The sequence below is a fragment of the Aotus nancymaae genome, unplaced genomic scaffold (assembly GCF_030222135.1).
Source record: "Aotus nancymaae isolate 86718 unplaced genomic scaffold, 86718_ANA_hifiasm-v0.15.2.pri h1tg000007l, whole genome shotgun sequence".
NCBI lineage: Eukaryota > Metazoa > Chordata > Mammalia > Primates > Aotidae > Aotus > Aotus nancymaae.
In genome coordinates, this window is record NW_026988418.1 from 30,276,258 (window position 1) to 30,297,789 (window position 21,532).

Sequence of the window (21,532 nt, forward strand, 5' to 3'; positions counted from 1 at the left end):
AGCCTTTGATGATGGCACTAATCTCTGCAATTCCTCTAAAGATGTGGTATACCTTTTTATGTACTATCCTGATAGGTAAGAGAAGTTCCAGAGGCTTCCTCTTTTTACTATCATGGTCCTTATTCCATAAGTCAAAGAGACACTGTGAGGATTTCGCCAGCCTCCAAGTATATCTATATGCCTAAACATGTGTCTCTTCCAATTATGTATTCAAGAACTGGAGAAGAAACTACATAGTGGATTTGCAGATCTACTGAGCACATTGTTTTTCAAAGTTGGGCTAGGTCTCCAGTTATCACCTGACCCACTTCTATAGTTTAAATGTGTATGTCCTCCCACAAATTCATATATTGAAATTGTCAGGAAAAAATAGAGACAAAACTCTTAAGTAAAAAGAGTTTATTTGTGAATAGCATACAAGAAGTAGGACTGTAATTTGGGACATACATACAAACCAGGATGGCCTCCAGTATGTACAGAGAACAAAGTAAAAGGTTAGGATTTTATTGGAGAAAGAGGAGATTTATGCAAGTTATTTTAAAAGAAAGCTCTTTGGTGCTGGCAGCATCTTACAAGAGCTGGAGAGTTCTGATAGGTGAATGTTAGTAGTCCTTAGGGAGGACATGTAATCTTGGGAGTTCCAGTTAGGCCTTTACATTTAGAATTGGATTTGTGAATCAGTGTGTCAGGCAAGTGTTCTTGTGTAAGCAGCTAGCTGTCCTCTAGCTGTCCTTGTGCTGCCAGCTGTCTTTGTGTGACTCACGTAGTAAACTGTGGTTTGGAAAAAAGTCTTGTGATAGTTTGTGTTATCAGGCAAATTGTGTGTGACAGCCCTACCATCGTGGCTTTCCCTAGCTCCATTTTGCTAGGGTTTGATGCAAGTGACTACATTTTGAATCTGACAACATTCACAAAATCCTAACCTCTAAGGTGATAGTTTTAGGAAGTGAGGCCTTTAGGAGGTGATTAGATCATAAGGGTGGAACCTTGATGAAAAGAATTGGTACCCTTACAAAAAGAGTCTTGAAAGAGACCCCTACCCCTTCCATCATGTAAGGACACAGCTAGAAGACACCACCTATGAACCAGAAAGCAGGCACTCACCAGATACCAAATCAGCCTGCATCTTGAGCTTGGATTTCCCAGCCTTCAACTGTGGGAAATGAATTTCTATTGTTTATAAGCTAACCAGTGAATGATACTTCATTATAGCAGCTTGAACAGACTAAGACACTACATAAGCCCCCAGTTTAACTGGTAGACTACAGGGCTGTGAGTACCCAGGAGTTATCAGTTGGCCAGTGTTTGATAATCCCCAAAAGTCTGGGTATTTCCTTTTTGCTGCTACATAGTCACCTTCACCCTAGTAGATGGCTGCATGTTCGTTTGAGGAAGACTTGAAGGAAGATATACAGTATATGCTTGTGGCTATGATATAGGGCCTTCCTCAAAGAGACCTGATCTCTCCTTCAATCCAAGAGGTTCTCATACTATACATGGCTTAGGTCTGGAAACTGAATAAAAGACCTTGACTCTCCATTTCCAAGACTCCAGTCTGGGCTTTTTTGTTTTTGTTTTTTGCTATCAGGTCTGGTTTTTATTGTTGTAGAGATTAAGGACCATTTTAGTAGGTTGTCTAACTCTTTCATTCTTAGGGACATTATAATCAATAGACTACTGCCCAAAATTCCTATAGATCAAAACTATAATTACCACTATGTTACTGCTTTCCTTTTATCATAAATATGCACGCCAGTTTGTCTTCTGTGGTTAAGTACTACTGCTTGCCTTTGATACTCCAGAACTTCCATCATCTCTATTAAATTGGGGAGCCCATCTTAATAGTGAAAGTTCCCATTATACCTAGCTTACAGAACACAGCCGCAACAGAACTTCTCAAGGATGTGCACGGTCTATACACAAGTGTGTTTCTCCACATGTTGGTGATGGGATTTCCTCTGGATTCTCTCAAGGATGTTGTCGAGAGATGGGTGTGTAGATTACACATGATAAATATGCTCCACCATTCCTGTTTCCCTAAGCATTGGAATCTTTTCCTCCACATAATATGAAAAGTTCTGGTATATCGACCTCATTAAATAGAGGCTGCTGTTGTGCCCAACTGTCAGTAAATCAACATATTAAATTGTTAGAATGCTTCCACCTGCATCAGCCAACACATTAAATCCAGAACCTCAGTAACTATACCTTTTTCAATACATTTGGCCCAATCCAGTGTTATATTTCATCTTCCTTAAGCTCCATTCCTATACATATTCCCTAGGTTAATGGTGATATCAGTTAGAAAAATCTTGTAATTCTTCTGGTTTCCTTTAGGCTTCCTCCTAAGTCAAACTTCATGCTTGTTCTTTGGGGTATGTTGCTATCTGACCCTAGTTATGGGTATAGTGGATAGAGTTTTCAAGTAAGAGAAGGCTAATCTCTCAGACACAGGAGGACTAACTGCTCTCAATGTCAGAAGAGGCTCAAAGTGCCTTGACAATTCAAAATTCTTAACTCCATCTAAGCCCAAACAAATGTGTCCTCATTCCAAGTTTTAGGGTCCTTTTCTTTCCATTTTTTTTTTAACTTCTGCATGAGAGATCCAGCAAGACTGTAAATTCAACTGATGTAAAGATTGTGAACTGGCCAATCAAGTCTTTTTTATTTATTTATTTATTTATTTTTAATTTTCTTTTTGAGACGGAGTTTCACTCTTGTTACCCAGGCTGGAGTGCAATGGCGCGATCTCAGCTCGCCGTGACCTCCGCCTCCTGGGTTCAGGCAATTCTCCTGCCTCAGCCTCCTGAGTAGCTGGGATTACAGGCATGAGCCACCGTGCCCAGCTAATTTTTTTGTATTTTTAGTAGAGACAGGGTTTCACCATGTTGACCAGGATGGTCTCGATCTCTCGACCTCGTGATCCACCCGCCTCGGCCTCCCAAAGTGCTGGGATTACAGGCGTGAGCCACCGCGCCCGGCCCAGTCTTTTTTATTTTTAACAATATCAGCCCTGTGGCTGCAAGAAAAGAGAGATTCTTTTAGGACTGCCATAGAATCATTTTGGCACTCTAATGAGACTTTATAAAGAATGTAAAGACCTGAGTTTGTTATTCTTTCTGTATGTGTTCTATTAAACTCAAGAATTTATCCCAAAGCACAGTCCTCACAGTCATTACTATTGCCATCAGTTAAATGCAGCAGGCACATGCTCTAAAGGAATGTCATCACAGTTAACTACAGGTGACAATGTAATGAATCATGATACTTCTTCATGACATGGATTACCAGAATTTATTTCATATTAGTGAGGAGCTCAGCACTTCATTCTAGCTCAAGGAAAAAACCAAACAAATTCCAAATCCCAACTTGTGAAGTCTTTCCTAGAACCAGTTTTTATATCAATCAAGGTCCAGTCAAGAGACAGAAACCACACACGTTATTTAATTAAAGATAATTTTACATTAAAAAATATTAACTAGGTAAATGAAAGGTTAAAAAGAAATGCTTCAAAAACCCCCCAAAACCATAAGGTATCATGGAGGTAGCAACTGCTGGAAGGGCTGAGGGAACAAAGGAAAGAGGCTAGAATGATTAAAAGTTAGAAACTTAGAGGAGGAACTCCAATAGCTAAAACTTGGACTTCTGAGGAGGAAATGCTGCTCAAGCGATTCTGTGGTCTTTTAGTTCAAAAGAGGATCCCCATAAGCCTGAAATTCAGGCCCTTGAAGAGAGAGCACTATCTGGTTAGTGCTGTTGGCTCATGGGGATGGGAGGGGAGTAAGGGGAGTGGAGGGGTAGGAGGGGGAGTGGGAGGGAAGCACAGTGCTGTGATACAGGCTATTCTGCAAATTTAGGGAAAACTGCAAACTGAATTCAACTACTGCTATGGGAAGAACTTGCTACTTCTGGGATGAAGAATCACTGCTAGACTGATGTTACCAGGAAGAAGCATTTCCTTTCTCCTCATCCAGCTTCCCAGTATCCCTCTAGTGCCACATATGGAAGAGTTTGCACAGAGCCAGCCAGCAAAGCAGAAACGTGTTTTGCAAAATACAAGCATCAGCTTCACAAAGTAGAATATAGAAGGGTACGTTTGGAGCTGAGAGACAATCACTTAATACGTGGTACACCCATTTTAGTAAAGGTATCGCATCTGCCAAGTTGCCACCTTAGAAGTCTAGTAATCATTCTCAGAGCTGTCTCTTCCAACTCGCCATATATAAGCTGCTAAATATCTTTCAAGTCTGAATCCACTGCCATAACCATCATCATCATGACCTCTTCAATGACATTCTAACTAGTCAAGCTAGATGACTCTTCTTCTCCAATTCATTTTGTAAAAATGCAGATCTGGGCTGGAAAGGTGACTCATGCCTGTAATCCCAGCACTTTGGGAGGCTGAGGTGGATGGATCACCTGAGGTCAGGAATTCAAGACCAGCCTGGCCATCATGGTGAAACCTTGTCTATACTAAAAATACAAAAATTAGCTAGGCATGGTGGCAGACACCTGTAATTCCAGCTACTTGGGAGGCTGAGGCAGGAGAATCGCTTGAACCAAGGAGATGGAGGTTGCAGTGAACCGAGATCATGCCATTGGGCAAGACTCCATCTCAAAAAAAAAAAGAAAAAAGAAAGAAAGAAAATACAGATCTGGTTATTAGAATAAAATCTATCTCTGGTTTATTTCACAATACTCTCAATTTGGCTCTCCCTTCTCTATTTATGGTGTTGTTCTTTTACTTTGTCAAACACATCCTCTCATTCTTGGACCTTTGCATCTGTTCATCACTTGACTTATGGGCTAATCTCCCATTCCTACAAACTCCAGCTTCCTCCTCCGGCTAACTCCTTTAAGTCTCAAGTAAAGTAGGTAATCTTCAGTGAGGTCTTCCTGAGCCCCAGATATCATTCCTACCTGCTCCTTAAGAGGCATAATAACTAAAGTTACTAAATAAAAACTTATTTTCCTGCCCTCTGCCTATTGCTTTACCCTCACCATTCACATTCAAACCATAATGCATAGACTGCTGTTTATCCCTGATGATTGCTATTGGAATGTGCTCGGAATGTATGCTTCAGATTCTTAGATTCTTTACTTAAAATTTAATGGTGCATAAATACTTTAGAATCTTTTTTCCCTTGCCTATTCATTCTAAACTAGATAAATAGTTTTGAAACCTCTACTCTCACAGTCTTCCCCATCTTATTTGATGGATATGCTATCCTTCCAGCTGCTTAGGCCAAAAACCTTTAATTCCTTTCTTTCTCTCATAGCCCACATCTAATCCTCAGCAACTCACCTCAGTGCTATCTTTAGAATAGATCTATATTCCAACATTTATACTTCCTGACTGGTACCCTAGTCCAAGCCACCATCTGTTCCTGCTGAAATATTGTAATTATCTCATCATTGGTTTCCCTGCTTCTATCTTGGACTCATCTTTCCCCATCAATCCTTTCTGCACACAGCACTCAGAATAATCTTTTCACAGATAAGTCACTCCTCTGTTCAAAACCATTCAATCACTTCTGTTCTTTCTCTGGATAAAATTCAATGCCTTACGGTGGCTGTAAGACCTTATATAATCTGGCCTCTTGTTACCTTTGTGATCTGATCCTCTACCTCTCTTCATACTACTTCACTCCACTTCACTGGTTGGTGGGGTTTACTCACTGTGGGGTAGTAGGGGAGGTGGCAGGGGTGGTGTGGTAATGAGGCTAATTCTGCAAATTCAAGAAGAACTACAAATTCCATTCAGCTACTACTATGGGAAGACCTTACTGCTGCTAGGGTGAAGAAATGATTGCTGGAGTGATGCTACCAGGAATCAAACAAGAAGAATTTTCCTCTTCCTCCTCTAGCCTCCTTACTGTTCTTAGAACACTTCAAGCACACTTTACTTCAGGGCCTTTGCACTTACTATTAAATATTCCTTCTACAGATATTCCCATGGTTCACTTCCTCACTTAATTCAGATCTTAACTCAAATGTCTCCTTATCAAAGTGGCCTTCTCAAAACTGAAAAAAAGAAATGAATGAGGAATGAAATAAATGAAGAGCTATACTATGTTCATAGATGGAAATGCTCAATATTGTTAGGATGTTAATTCTCTCCAAATTTATCTATAGTTTTAATGTAATTCCTATCAAAATTCCAGCAAGGTTTTTTTTTTTTATAGATAATGACAAGACGATTCTAAAATGTATATGGGAAGACAAAGAAAATAGAATCGTCAAAAATTGTATAAAAGAAGAAAAAACTTGTAGAACCCACACTACCCACTTTGATGAGTCACTATAAAGCTACAGTAATTAAGACTGTGATACTAGCAAAAGAATATACATATAGATAAATGGAGTGGAATAGAGAGCCCAGAAATAAATACACAAATATGGTTGCCTGATTTTTGACAAAGGCACACAATTTCAATGGAAAAAGAATAGTCATTTCCACAAATAGTGCTGAAATAATTGGATGTTCATATGCCAAAAAAGAACCTCAACATATATTTCACAGCTTATATAAAAATTAACTGAAAATAGATCATAGGTCTAACTGTAAAACCTAAAACCATAAAACTGATCTGGAGTTTGAGACCAGCCTTGACAACATAGTAAAACCCTGTCTCTACTAAAAATACAAAATTAGCCAGGTGTGGTAGTGGGCGCCAGTAATCCCAGCGATTGAACCTGAAAGGCGGAGGTTGCAGTACACCATGATCATGCCATTGCACTCCAGCATGGGTGACATGAGTGAAACTGCATCTCAAAATAAAATTTAAAAAAAGGTAATTACTGACATGGAAGAACTTATTATTGCCATTTTGTTAATTGTATTCTGTCTGTTTTATAACTGTTTTTGTCCCTCTTTTCCTCTCTTGCTGTCTTCCTTTGTGTTTCAATGATTTTGTAATGACATGTTATGACTCTTTTCTCATTTTCTTTTGAGTATTCTCTATAGGCATTTTCTTTGTGGCTACCATGGAGCTTACATTAAAAATATTGTAACAATGTATCTTAAGCTGCTAACAATTTAACTTCAATTGCATACTCTTACTCCCCCCCACAACTTTATGTTATTAATGTCACAAATTACATGTTTTATATTATGTACCATTAGCATATTTTATAGTCAGTTATTTTTATACTTTTGTCTTGTAACTTCTATACCAAAATTAAAAGTATGTTATATACCATCACTTCAATATTACAGTATTCCATATTTACAAGTGAGCTTCGTACTTTTATATGTTTTCATGTTGCTGTTTAGCATTCTTCATTTAAGTTTAAAGAATTCCTTTTAGCACTTTTTGTAAAATGATGAATTTATTCAGCTTCTGTTTATCTGGGAAAGTCTCTATTTCTCCTTTTTTTGTTGTTTGTTTTAATTAGAAATGAGTTTCACTATGTCACTGAGGTTGAAATGCAGTGGCTCTGCAGTGGCTATTCACAGGTGATATCACAGTGCACTGCAGCCTCAAACTCTTGGGCTCAAATGATTCTCCCAACTCAGCCTCCTGAATGGCTGAGGCTACAGGTACACAACACTGTCCTCTCTTAATTGCTGAAGGACAGTTTTGGCAGTTACACTGTTCTTGGCTGACAAGGTTTTTTCTTTCAGTACTTTGAATATTTATCCCCCCTCCTTCTGGCTTGCAATGTTTCTGCTGAGAAATTCACTGATAGTCTTATAAATGACAAGTAGCTTTTCTCTTGCTGTCTTCAAACTTCTTTTTTTTTTTTTTTGCCGATTGACATTTGATTATAATCTATATTGGTGTTGATAAAAGAAAAACTGCATCTGCATTAAATTTAAAGGAATTGAATTGGGCAATGAATGATTCACACATTGGGCAGCCCCCAGAATCACAGCAGATTCACAGAGACTCCAGTGCAGCCACGTGGTGGAAGAAGATTTACAGACAAAAGATAAAAAAAAGGAAATGACATATAGAAATCAACAGTGAGGTGCAGAAGCAGCTGGATTGGTTACAGGTTGGTGTGTGCCTTATTTGAACACTTAGCAGTTTATGAATGGGTAAAGTATGGCCTCTGGGACTGGCCAAGACTCAGTTATTGTTACAGGCACATACTCCTAAGTTAGGTTTTAGATCTTGTCTATTAAGCTACTTTACACTTTATCCACAAGGACTCAAATATAGAAGTATGGATTCTTTCTTAGGCCATCTGCGGTTTGCTTTAATAGTGTGCACTTCTTTGGAATCATCTAGTTGGAATGTGTTGTGCTTGTTGAATCTGGATGTTCATTTTATTTCCCAGATTTGTGAAGTTTCTGGCCTTTGTTTCTGTAAATAAACTTTCTGCCTCTTTCTCTCTCTCTCTTCTGTTCTCTACTCCCATATCCATAAGTTGGCCCACTTGCTACTGTCACATTAGTCCCTTAGATTTTCTTAACCCTTCCTACTTTTTTGTTGTTGTTGCTCTGGATGGAAAATTTCAAATGATCTGTCTTTGTCTTTGCTGAGTCTTCTGCTTAAGTTGATGGTTGAATTTCTCTAGTGAGTTGTTCAATTCAGTTATTGTATTTGTCAGCTCTGTCTCCAAAAAAAAATTTCTTTAGGGTTAATTTAGGAGATGTTTTGCTCCTTTAATTGGCCCTTTTTTCCCTGTTTCTTTGTGTTATAACTTTGTGCTGATATTCAGACATTGAAAAACACAACAACTACCCCTTCCAGTCTTTATGGACTCTTCATACAGGGGAAGACCTTCATCAAGCAGCACAGCTAAAGACTGTGAGAGTTTCTCAAACCTTTTCTGTGGATGCATTTTCTCTGGAGTTGTGCATACAAATTCCAACATAGAAGGATTTACTGGTTTCTTTTCTTCAGGAGCCCTAATCTCTTGCTCTCTTCGGTGTCTGCCCATAGTGCTGTTGGTTCTCTAGAGCTTATGTAAGCTGCTCAGCAATCTGTTTTTCTCAGTGCCCCCTAGGCTTCTAGAGTATGCTGAATCCTATCAGCAATCCAAGTCAGGTAAGACAGAAACTAGTTATTTGGACAGCTCCCTGAAAAGCCAGAGCATTGGATACATACGTCACTGTTTCCTTCTATCTTTAAAGGAGAGGTTGCTGTATTGTATGACTTCTGTCTGCTGTTTCACAAATTCTCTGGAGCAGCAACAAACCACCTAGCTATCTTTTGTTGTCAGTGGCCCCCAAGTACCTATAATATGCTACATTTTGTCCATGCTCTGAGGCAGGAGAGACAAAAACCAGTCCCCTGAAAAGCGAGAACACTGGATACATGTTCCAAGTCTTTCCCTTCCTAGGAAGAAGCTGGGAGTTGAGGATTTTCTTCCATTTGTTCTGCACTGAGCCAACAGGAGGAATTATGATGAATGAGGACATGCTACTTCACACTGTCACCTTTAGGGGTCTCCAACCTCAAAGACTTACCTGTTAGCACCTAGATTTAGGCAAGACAAACCAGTCCCTTGAGGAACCACCCCCAAAAATCAAATGTTTAATGTATGCCTCAACCTCCACCTTCTCTCTACAGGGAGAAGGCAGAAGTTGGGAGTTTTGTCCTGATCCTACCACACTGATCAAGTCAGAGGACTATGGTCAGTGAGTGGTACGAATTTTCCCATTGGCTTTGATGCAGCTGGTTTCATGCTCTTCTGGAGTGCAGGGTCATCTTAAGGGATTTCTTGATTTCTCATAAAGGAAATTGATCCATGCATCGTTGTTGCAAGTTGGTGTCTTTGTCAGGGCAAGAAAGTTCTCTGGCTTCCTATTGTGCCATATTGCTGACAGCAGCTTCTTGTGATGAGTTTTAAGATACAACTCCAAAACCACATTCCATAAAATAAAAAAACTGGTAAGTTTAACTTTATCAAAAACTTTTGTTTTGCCAAAGACAATGTTAAGAGAATGATAAGGCAAGCTACACACAAAGGGAAAATACTTGTAAATGACATATTTCATAAGACTTCTATCCAGAATGTATGAGCTCTTACAGCTCATTAATAAGAAACTAATAAGCAATTAAAAATGGGAAACAGCTGAACATATGCTTTGCCAAAGAAGATATATAGTTAAAAGATATGTATGTGAAAAGATGTTTGACATCATTTTTCTTTAGGAAAATGTAAATTAAAACCACAATGTAAATTAATTGATTAATTGATTTTCTTTAAGAAAATGTAAATTAAAACCACTACACACCTATTACAGTATGTCTGCACAACTACTTGATATTTCTTTCTTTAGGATGTAGAACTTATTTCTCCTACCCTTGAATGCATGCTGACTTTAGTGACTCTAGCAAATATTCTGACCAATAAGAATGTGGAAAGGGCTGTTGGGGAGGAGTGCGGGGGACAGCGGAGGGGTGGGGAGTTGGGGAGGGATAGCAAGGGGAGAAATGCCAGATATAGGTGAAGGGGAGGGAGGCAGCAAACCACACTGCCACGTATGCACCTATGCAACAACCTTGCATGTTTTTCACATGTACCCCAAAACCTAAAATGCAATAAAAAAAAAAAAAGAATGTAGAAAGGGAAAAATAATAGCTTTACAATAAAAAACATATGGCAGACACAACCTTAACCAAGTGATCAAGTTTAACATCACCATTAAAGTTATGTTGTTGACATGTACTAATGGATGTGATGTGATAAGAAGAACAATTCACTTCTCTGGTATTGTTCCCCAGAGCTCCTAACCCCAGTCTAATTATAAAAAAAAAATCAGATAGACTTTCTACAAATTATTTGGCTAATATTCTTCAAAACTCTCAAGGTCACAAAAATAAGGACTGAATGATTATCTTAGATCAGAGAATAGTTTGGAGACGTGATGATTAAATTCAGTGGGATATCCTGAATTGAATCCTGGAACAGAAAAAGGACATTGTAGAAAAACTGGTTTAATTCAAATAAAATCTTAAGGTTTTTTTTTTTTTTTTTTTTTTTTTTTTTGTGTGTGTGTGTGTGTGTGTGCTTTTCCTTGGCCAATCTATCTAAAATATCACATTTCTGGGCTTCCTGTCCTCTAAACTTGTCTTATCTTTGTTTTTAGCTTTGCCACCTCTTGACTGTGTTATATTTATTGTTTGCTCCTCCCAACAAAGTACCAGTCTATGAGAGGGAGTGGATCCAAGTTTTATGAAATACAAAGACTTTGGCTGGGCATGGTGGCTCACACTTGTAATCCCAGCACTTTGGGAGGCTGAGGCGAGCAGATCAGGAGGTCAGGGGTTCAAGGCCGGCCTGGCCAAACACAGTGAAGCCCTGTCTCTACTAAGAATACAAAAATTAGCTGGGCATGGTGGCAGGCACCTGTAATCCCAGTTACTTGGGAGACTCTGGCAGGAGAATTGCTTGAACCCAGGAGGCAGAGGTTGCAGTGAACCGAGATTGTGCCACTGCACTCCAGCCTGGGTGACAGAGCTAGATTCCGTTTCAAAAAAAAAAAAAAGGAAGATTTTTGTGAACCCTATATAAGAAAAGTAAAGAATGTAAAATGAGGTACAAAATATATGTCTAATTAAAAATAAGAAAAGAAATCAGAACAAAGACTTTTAAAAATCTAGGTAGCAAAAAATTAATATAATATTTTTATTAATTAAGTACCTGTCATGCTTCTCTATTTTTTTCTGTTTGGGGCTACATATTCATTTGACTGCCTCTGTGTGTGAAAATAATTTTGCAATATAGTTCTGATAAAGATAATAGAAAAATATTTCAGTCTTTCTTCTGGCACTTGGCCAGTTTTTTGTTTGTTTGTTTGTTTTGAGGCTAAGTCTCATTCTGTCACCCAGGCTGGAGTGCAGTGGCGTGATCTCAGCTGACTGCAACCTCTGCCTCCTGGTTTCAAGCAATTCTCATGCCTCAGCCTCTCGAGTTGCTGGGACTACAGGTAAGAGCCACCAGACCCAGCTAATTTTTAAATTTTTAAATATTTTTAGTAGTTTTTCTTTTTCTTTTTTTTTTTTTTTTTTGTATTTTTAGTAGACACATGCAACACTATGTTGCCCAGGCTGGGCTCAAACTCCTATGCCAGGATTACAGGCATGAGCCACTGTGCCCAGCCAGCCAGTTTGTTTTTATTATTAATAAATGGAATTTACAAAACACGCAACCTAACATCCAGACAAGCCCACTGAAGTATTGCTACAAATCTGTGCCCTACAAACACAGGAATTCTAATAAATTCTATTTTCTATAATTCCCATTAAGAAATGTATAGTTCATTTATAACTGTATACTTTATTGAGTATATTGCCAACAAGAGAGAATTTGAGTAAGAATGAATGAAACTCAAATTATCTCTAATAATTGTATTTGAAGACTGGAAGAGTGTTTCACAACTAGCTTCTGACCCAAATCTTGTTTCAGTCCTGTTTCTCCTCCTCTGATCACAAACTTACAGAACTTGTTACTGTAGGACAATTTATTTCATGGTATATTCTTTGGGTCCGTACCATGGTGGCACGCAGTTGGTAAATTAGCACAATAGGCAGTGGTAGTATTCTTGGAAGCCATCCCTACATAAGAACAATTAAATACCTTCATACAAAAGTGACTGCATACCACCTATATACATTCTATTAAGCCCAGATTAGATCTATTCCTAACTCAACTTCTCCTTAAATGGAGTCCAAAAACATCTTCTACTATAATATTAAAATATTATCTGCTATAAAAAGAAGTGTAATGGTGAATACATTGGAGTGGAAACAGCATTGTTAACCAATTGCAAATAAAATGTCTTCTGCAGATTTCATAATTTTTAAAAAATATATAAACCAGTTTAACATGTTGCCATGGTCCCTATTGGGGCCTAAGAAAAATCTCATGCAGGTGAAGAGCCCTGAAGCTTAAACTTCATTAGTTTTTCATCCATGTCCCTAAGAGTAGAAGACTTTGTTTTTGATTATGGCTACATTCTCAGTACATAGAACAGTGTCTTACATGAAGTAGGTATACAATAAATATATTTTAAATGAAAAAATAACAAAGGAGTGGGAGGAGGAAGGAAAGAAGTAAGGGAGGAAGAAATGGAGGTAAGGGAGGAAGGGAAAGAGGAATGAAAGATGTGGAATAGTACTTTGCATAATTTGTGTTATAAAAGCATAACATGATTTTCCTACACTTGGCAAAAAATAACTAGTGTTAGTTATACTCATTTCCAAGGAAGAACATTACATTGGGACACATGAGGCACTTCAGGACCCTAAACTGCTCCACATTTTAAGAGAACAAATCAATACAAGGAGGTAATGGATGAGCCTACTTTGAACTCAGAAAAGGAAGAGCTATGATATGGCCCAGGAGAATGGAGTACTGGATAGAAGAAATTTGGATACAGTCAAAAGAAGAAACTAAAGTCATGATTAAAGGTTTATATACACACATAAATCCAAGCAGGCATATCTAAGAAATGTTGGGCGTACTGAAGTCTTCTCCTGTTGACTCTAGAAAGGCAAGTGTTATTGATAAATCACATATCTCATATACATTGACTCATCAATTCTACTTAGGGTTGATATTCAGTAGCAACATACCAGTATGGCCACCCTGTAGTTAGAATATTTAAATATTTTCATAAGAGCTGGAAAAGAGTAATTTCCCCAGGTCCTTTCAGACTTGACCTATTACCATGGTCACCCTGGCCCCTAAATTGGAATTTCCCCGACCCCCGCAACTAAAAGAGTAAGTCTAGGGTCACATCTTGCTTCAGCCATAAATTTGTTGTGATAGGTTATTGTGCTTATTGTTGAGTCATTTCCATATATTCTCTGGTTCTACTAAGCAGTCAACATAGCTGTATGAAAGAAACCATGAACTAAGGGGAGGCCTAGTCTCACTCTTTTGCTACCCTGTGTGTTAGCCTAGGAATACAGCAATACAACTGTTTGCTTAGACTGATGGCTCTCTAGGGTTGGGGTTTCCTAGGGTGGAGCATTGGACAGGTAGTCAGCTTTCCCACAAAGCTACATGAGGGCAGAAGACAAGTCTCTTCTAGTTATTGTGGCATCTCTAGCAGCTAGCCCAGTGATGGAACATAGTAAACACAAACATTTTTTTTTAAGTTGAACAGTAAACAAGAAGATAGAATTTTAAAGGTCTAGATCTTGAAAGATCATCTAAAATTATAGAAAAAAATTATTTAAAAATTTCCCTGTTATGCAGTAGGGAATCTGAGGCCTAAAAAGTTAAGGGTCTTGCCCAGAAACTATGAGTTTTTAACATAATTCGTTACAGAACCCTGGCCTCTTGTATCTTCATTCAGTGTTCTTTTTATTATACTGGGCTTCTCCTCTCAGATCCAAAGAGACAGGTAACCCCAGTACAAATTTCTCACAGCATGGAGAAATTCAGAAATGACCACAGTATGGAGAAATTCAGAGATGACCACAGTTCTCTGTTACCCTTGTGGCAACTGAAAATTTTAAGTGAAAGTCAGTTACATGGGGAAGTAATCTCATATAACAGCCGCAATTGTTTGGGTTTGCTTCTATTCTTGGAACTGGTGGGCAGGGTGAGGTCAAGAGTTTGGGCAGAGTGGGAAAGTTTGGAATAGCCACTGTAGAATGTGTGAGGGGAAGATAATAGGAGTTGAATATGAAGATTGTTGAAGGCTGGAACAATGAGGAAGAAGTTGAGTAGGATGACTGCACATGGACCAGTTCAGCATGGTAGATTTATTTATTTATTTATTTATTTATTTATTTATTTATTTATTTATTTATGAGACAGAGACTTGCTTTGTCACCCAGGCTGGAGTGCAGTGGCATGATCTTGGCTCACTTCAACTTTGACCTCCTGGGCTCAAGGTGATACTCCCACCTCAGCCTCATGAGTTGATGGGATGACAGGTGACAGGTGTGTACCACCAAGACAGCTGGTTTTTTGGTGTTTCTTTTTTTAGAGAGAGAGTCTTGCTATGTTGCCCTGGGTGATTTCAAACTCCTGGCCTCAAGTTATCCTCCCTCCTTGGCCTCTCAAAGTGTGGGATTACAGGCATGAGCTACCATGCCAAGCCAGTAGATGAATTTTAATAAATAATTATCTAGTCCCAAATTTCAAAAATGCTGAGTTTGAGAAATCCCGCCCTAGAAAAATTTTAAGTGTTTAGTAGCCACTTGTGACTAGCAGCTATTAACAGCCCTGATACTAGAATATTTCTCTTGTCATTCTATCAGACAATTCTAGTCTAGAAGATTTTCAAGACTCTTTTTACCTCTGAGGTCCTAAGCAAAACAGTGAAAAAAAAAACAACAAAAAGAGCAAGATAGTAAGGATCGATCTTACTACCTTTACTAGGTAAACAAAAAAGATAATGAAAAAAGTAAGCAAAAGAATGAAATATAACTGCCTTTGAGGCATTAATTTCCGATTAAAGTCCTTAAACCTGCATAGTTCTTATCTGAAATAGAAAGCTCATATTTTGATTCTGCACTTACTGTTCACACAAAAGTGTGGTATTTGGATCAAATAAACTGTTGTCTCTCTGTGGGCCCACTGACAAACTAGATGCTGCTTTGTAATCTACTGTTGTGCTTTACTTGTCTGACTAATCCTATGCTTCTTTCTTGTTATCCTACTATTATAGCTGTAAATGCATAGTCCTACCTCTTTTCTTGACAGACGCTTTACATTGCAATAGAGAGCAAACAGGATTTACATTTAATATCCCCTCAGCTTTAATAATGACTGGTTTTAATTCTCCCTTTGAGTGCCGAAATAAAACACCTTCCTGCTCATAACACACCTGCATCCAATCCTGGGCACCTGATTTCTGGAGAAAAATGAGATGTCCTTGATATTTTAAAATATCTGAATAGCTTCCAGGCAGAAGAGAAATGTTTTTCAAAAAAGTATCCAGTACTTAGAAATAAGAGAGGTGATTACTGAAGATCCTTTCAGTAGAATGCTGGGCAATTTTCTGATGGATACGTGATGAATTAATCTGTAGGGTTGTGTACCTTTGATTGACTCTCTTTTGGAAGAGGTTAACTGGTGTAAAACCAATAGCAGTGCGAATGATTCTTGCCCATAGCAATGCAAATGGAATTTACCTATAGAGATATAATTGATTTTCTCCTAGCAGAAAAAATAATTCTAAAGTTTTCAATTTATTACCTTACATGGTATTAACCAGTTTTGCATGTATTAGCCTATTCACTTTAGTACTGACTGCCTTGACTGCATAAACCTGTCATCGTATTTTCCTTCAAACTAGTTTTTAACATCTTACTCTTTATTCATTAATGGGCGGAATAAAATCTTTGACACATTCACATTATATTTCTATAAGAATCATGCTTTGTAACTTTTTGAAAAGTATATTAGCAGAAATCTAACTTGGTCAGGTATAGCTCCTGAATCAAATGCTATGGATCAAGTGGATTTCATGAAAGCCATGGATTTTAAATTTACTATAATAAACTTCCTGACAGTTTGTGCTGATGATCTTCCTCAAATCTACTCACCATCCTACTCTGTGCCCTGAGAGATTGGTTTCTATAAATTATAGAAATGGCTTTTTTTTTTAACCCACGTTTGAGAGTAAATTGAGATGAGAGAGGCACCTAGGGCACAAAAGTTAAGGAGGCACTTACTCTCAGGGTCAACCTTGCAGTTACAGACCTGAGAATAAGTGCCTCCTTAATTGTGCCCTGGGTGCCTCTCACCTCCCTAGCCTCACAGTAGTCCCAGCCCTGTCTTGACCCCTAGCTTTTGGTTGATTTTAGCCAATGGGAGGCAGGTAATACAGGTTCAAGAGGGCAAGGGGAGAGTGAAGTTCTGGTATGTATCACTCTAGATTCCTCCCAGGGATTTTGCCTTGGATGGGCAACATGCTGCTATTTTTGGATTCTTGTAATCTCTTCTTCAGTTCTGTAGGCCTGGGGTGGTTGCTGTCTCTGAGGCACTACATTATCTCTTGTGGTTTCCCCACACAATGGCCCCTTATTAAATTCCACTCAAGAGATCCACTTTTGTACCACCTGATTCCTGTTGCAAGGCCTGCAAATAGAAAGGGCTGCTTTTTTTTTTTTAAATATATTTTATTGCACTTTAGGTTCTGGGGTACATGTGCAGAACATGCAGGATTGTTGCATGGGTACATACATGGCAATGTGGTTTGCTGCCTCCATCCCTCCGTCTATCTATATCTGGCATTTCTCCCCATGTCATCCCTTCCCAACTCCCTACCCCCCACTGTCCCACCCCTAGTCCCCCGCAACAGACCCCAGTGTGTGATAGTCCCCTCCCTGTGTCCATGTGTTCTCATTGTTCAATACCTGCCTATGAGTAAGAACATGCGGTATTTGATTTTCTGCTCTTGTGTCAATTTGCTGAGAATGATGGTTTGTAGATTCATCCCATGTCTCTACAAAGGACACGAACTCATCGTTTTTTTATGGCTGCATAGTATTCCGTGGTGTATATGTGCCACATTTCCTTGTCCAGTCTATCATCGATGGGCATTTGGGTTGGTTCCAGGTCTTTGCTGTTGTAAACAGTGCCACAATGAACATACATGTGCATGTGTCTTTATAATAGAAGGATTTATAATACATTGGATATATACCCCTAATGGGATTGTTGGGTCAAATGGAATTTCTATTTCTAGGTCCTTGAGGAATTGCCACACTGTCTTCCACAATGGTTGAACTAATTTACACTCCCACCAACAGTGTAAAAGTGTTCCTATTGCTCCACATCCTCTCCAGTATCTGTTGTCTCCAGATTTTTTAATGATCGCCATTCTAACTGGTGTGAGATGGTATCTCAATGTAGTTTTGATTTGCATTTCTCTAATGACCAGTGATGATTAGCATTTTTTCATGTTTGTTGGCCTCATATGGGTCTTCTTTTGAAAAGTGTCTGTTCATGTCCTTTGCCCACTTTTGAACGGGTTTGTTTTTTTCTTGTAAATCTGTTTTAATTCTTTGTAGATTTTGGATATTAGCCGAAAGGGCTGCTTTTAGAAAAGTGACTCCACTCCATTCCAGGGGTGTTCAAGCCAAGGCTAGATGGTCAGAAGACATTAGTGCCATGAAGGAGTTCTCTGTCCTGGGAGAAGGCAAAACTGTAACTATGATTGTGTGTGTGTGTTTGTGTGTGTGTGCAAGAGTGATGGAGATTGGGAAAGAGAAACGTCAGAAAGGAGAAACATGTTGCTGTGTTACCATATATGTAGCCAAGGGAGGTTTGTTGATGGTCTGGAAGGGATATCTACGTTAGTGAAAGAGAGGGTTGAAATTGAGGGAGCGATTTTGCTGGATCAAATGTGTCAAAATTGGTGAATGTTTAGGTCTGCTTTTAAAAAATGTAACTACCTAACTGTGGGCTCCAAGTAAGAGTATACCAATCTTATGTTCAGGTATGGATTTAACTTGGAAATGCTAAGAACTTAGTACTCTATGTAACAGGAAAAAAAAAGTTTCCAGATTTGTTGCCTATAGTATGATCAAGATTGTGAAATGTCATCTCAGATTTAACTATGCAATAGTCCCATAAAATGCCTTATTTTTAGTAGAGAACCTATGTTAAATTTCAGTCATCATGCTAGAACAAGTAGAGGCCTGGCTGGTGTTTTTTTGTTTTGTTTTGTTTTGAGATAGAATCTCACTTTGTCCACAGACTGGAGTGCAGTGATGTGATCTTGGCTCGCTGCAACCTCCACCTCCTGCTTCAAGCGATTATTCTGCCTCAGCTTCACTACTAACTGGGACTACAAGCACACACCATCACGCCCAGCTAATTTTTGTATTTTTTTGTAGAGACAGGGTTTCACCATGTTAACCAGGCTGGTTTCAAACTCCCGACCTCAAATGATCCACCCGCCTCAGCCTCCCAAAGTGCTGGGATTATAGGCATAAGCCTTCACACTGGCTGGTGTTTTAAGAGCTGACGTAGGTATGGAAATGGTTGAGGCTGGCCCAAGGTGCTAGAATCTCAGTTCCAGGAAAGTGTGGCTCAGCAAGGAAGGGAAGACTGATAACTTGTAAACAGTTTGAATTGTTCTAGTGGTTCTCCCTGCCACCCCATCCACACTCACTGTGGGCTAGTACCTGTGACAGATGCTGGGGATCCAAAAATCACTAGTAAGACACAGATCTGCCCTACAAGACTTTCTCACCTCTGACAATATCAACTGAGTTGTCTTTTAAATCTTAAATATTATGTGATGAAATCAATATCTTTGACAAGAGGCCTTTTGGGAAAGCACATTGGAAGATTTGTGTTGGAGTTTGAGGGTACTAAAAAATAATGCCTATCTTCACCACCCAAATTTGAAAGCAATTGATAGATGAGCAGGTAGGTTGATGGCAATTATAACACAGTTTGAGCTGTTTGGACAGCATGGCTTAGGTTCAAAGATGAATGGACTTGTTTAGGACACTGTTCTGCCTCCCCATCTCTGAGTATGGCATTGCTCATCCAGTTGGAGATTCAGTAGACCATTTGAGTATACTGAATGCACACATTAACCAAGGATTGCTGCTCCCTCTACACTGAGACAAAAAGGGAAGAAAGTAATCAGTTCCCTAGTGCTCACAATCTGTATAGATTAGTCTTACCCAGTTCAGAAATGAGCCAATTGCTGTCACCCCAAATCAGGTTTCACACTCATCAGTGGGGAAAAGTAAGTAATGGGTGGAGTAGAGGTTATGAGTGTTCCTACAGATGAAACTTTCTTCCAATGGGAAATGAGGAGTGGGGAAATAAATGTTCATTCTTAATTTTCCCCTACCTTTTGATCTTAATCATTAAGTTTATAGTCAATCAGGCTCTATGTATCACCCCTTGGAGAGGAGATTAGCAGCTACGAGGGAAGTCTTGCTCCCACCTTTTGAGATTGCTTCAGTACTATGCCTTTTTGGCTTTTTTTTTTTTTTTTTTGAGATGGAGTCTCGCTCTGTCACCAGGCTGGAGTGCAGTGGCATGATCTTGGCTCGCTGCAACCTCTGCCTCCCAGGTTCAAGAGATTCTGTGGCCTTAGCCTGCTGAGTAGCTGGGATTACAGGCACGTGCCACCACACCCAGCTAATTTTTGTATATTTAGCAGAGATGGGGTTTCACCATGTTGGCCAGGATGTTCTCGATCTCTCGACCTCAGGTGATTCACCCATCTTGGCACCCCGACATGCTGGAATTACAGGCGTGAGCCACCACGCCTGGCCACCTTTTTGGCTTCTTTTAAGAATGTTGGTGAAGAGTGTTAATTTTGTAGCCAGAGGTTCTTATTTTAGATAAACATATTTTAATCATCATGTTTATTAACTCCAAGACCATTATGTGTCAACATAAAAACATTTAGCTGCTAGGCCTTTACTTGGGTTATTATTTTTTCTAGTTGACTCAGGGAAGCTCAGCTCTGTTTATTGTAGTACCTTAGTGACCATAGTTCTGTAAGGGCTGGAAGGTAAATGCCTTGCCCACTGTGGGCTGGTACTATAAAAATGTTAAAAGAAAAACTTTAGACAAATTAAATTTCACAGTTTATCTGAACAAAGAACAATTTATGAATTAAGCAGCACTCAGAACCAGATGAGGCGCAAATAATTCTGCTTAGCATTGTTAGTAGGAAGGCCTTATAGGCTGAACACAGAAGCAAAATAGAGAAATCACCTGATTGGCTACAGCTAAGTGTCTGCCTTAACTGGGCTTGGTGTGATAAGTTGGCTGCCTATGATTGGCAGAAACCTGGCTGCTTGTGATCAGATGAAACTGAACTATTTATTATACTCCTAAGTTTCAGTTTGCTTATGTATGAAGTTAGGCTGCAGTTTGTTATATAAAAACTCAAAGTACAAAGACAACCTCAGGCAAATGGCCTCTTGTTTATTTAACAGAAATAAGCAGACCACAGTCCCCTGATGAGGCATTTGAAAGAAAATTTATCAATATCTGATTTCCCAGCTTTTTTTTTTATGAGATGGAGTCTCATTCTGTCACCCAGGCTGGAGTGCAGTGGTGTGATCTAGGCTCACTGCAACCTCCACCTCCTGGGTTCAAGCAATTCTCCTGCCTCAGCCTCCTGATTAGCTGGGATTACAGGCACATGCCACCATACCTGGCTAATTTTTGTATTTTTAGTAGAGACAGGATTTCACCATGTTGGTCAGGTTGGTCTCCAACTCCTGACCTTGTGATCCACTGCATCCGCTTCCCAAAGTGCTGGGATTACAGGCGTGAGCCACCATGTCCAGCCCCAGCTTTTGTATAGACATAGTGGTTCCTTCTTGGCCTCCTGGGGCCAATAAGACCAGGAGCATTTACAGAAGGACAAAGGCAACCTTTCCCTAAAGCAATCCACAGATCCCAACCGGCCAGCTAGTCCCAGGAAACAGCACACTCTATCCTCACCCTGGAACTCAGAGACTGGCCTCCAAGGCCATACTCAGATCTCAGCATCAGAATAGAAACCAAGTCTGGCCTTGCAGTCTGCTGCTTATAAGACCCTAGTAGCTGATTAGGAGATGATAGATTAAAGCTGGAGTAGAGTTTAGGTTGTAATCTTTCCTAATCCACTACTCCTTGTTCT

General features: G+C 39.3%; 1 protein-coding gene across 5 annotated transcripts in view; it reads left to right on the top strand.

Annotated features, from left to right (window-relative positions):
* The window catches only part of IL23R (interleukin 23 receptor), a 195,734-nt gene that overhangs the window by 6,097 nt on the left and 168,105 nt on the right, over positions 1-21,532 (top strand). The window contains exon 1 of one of the 5 annotated variants that reach the window (XM_064372484.1): positions 18,506-18,900. The exons of the other annotated variants lie outside the window; for them this stretch is intronic. The gene's annotated coding sequence lies outside the window, so the exon portion shown is untranslated. Of the gene's footprint in view, positions 1-18,505; positions 18,901-21,532 lie in introns of those variants that run through there. 5 annotated transcript variants of the gene reach the window in all.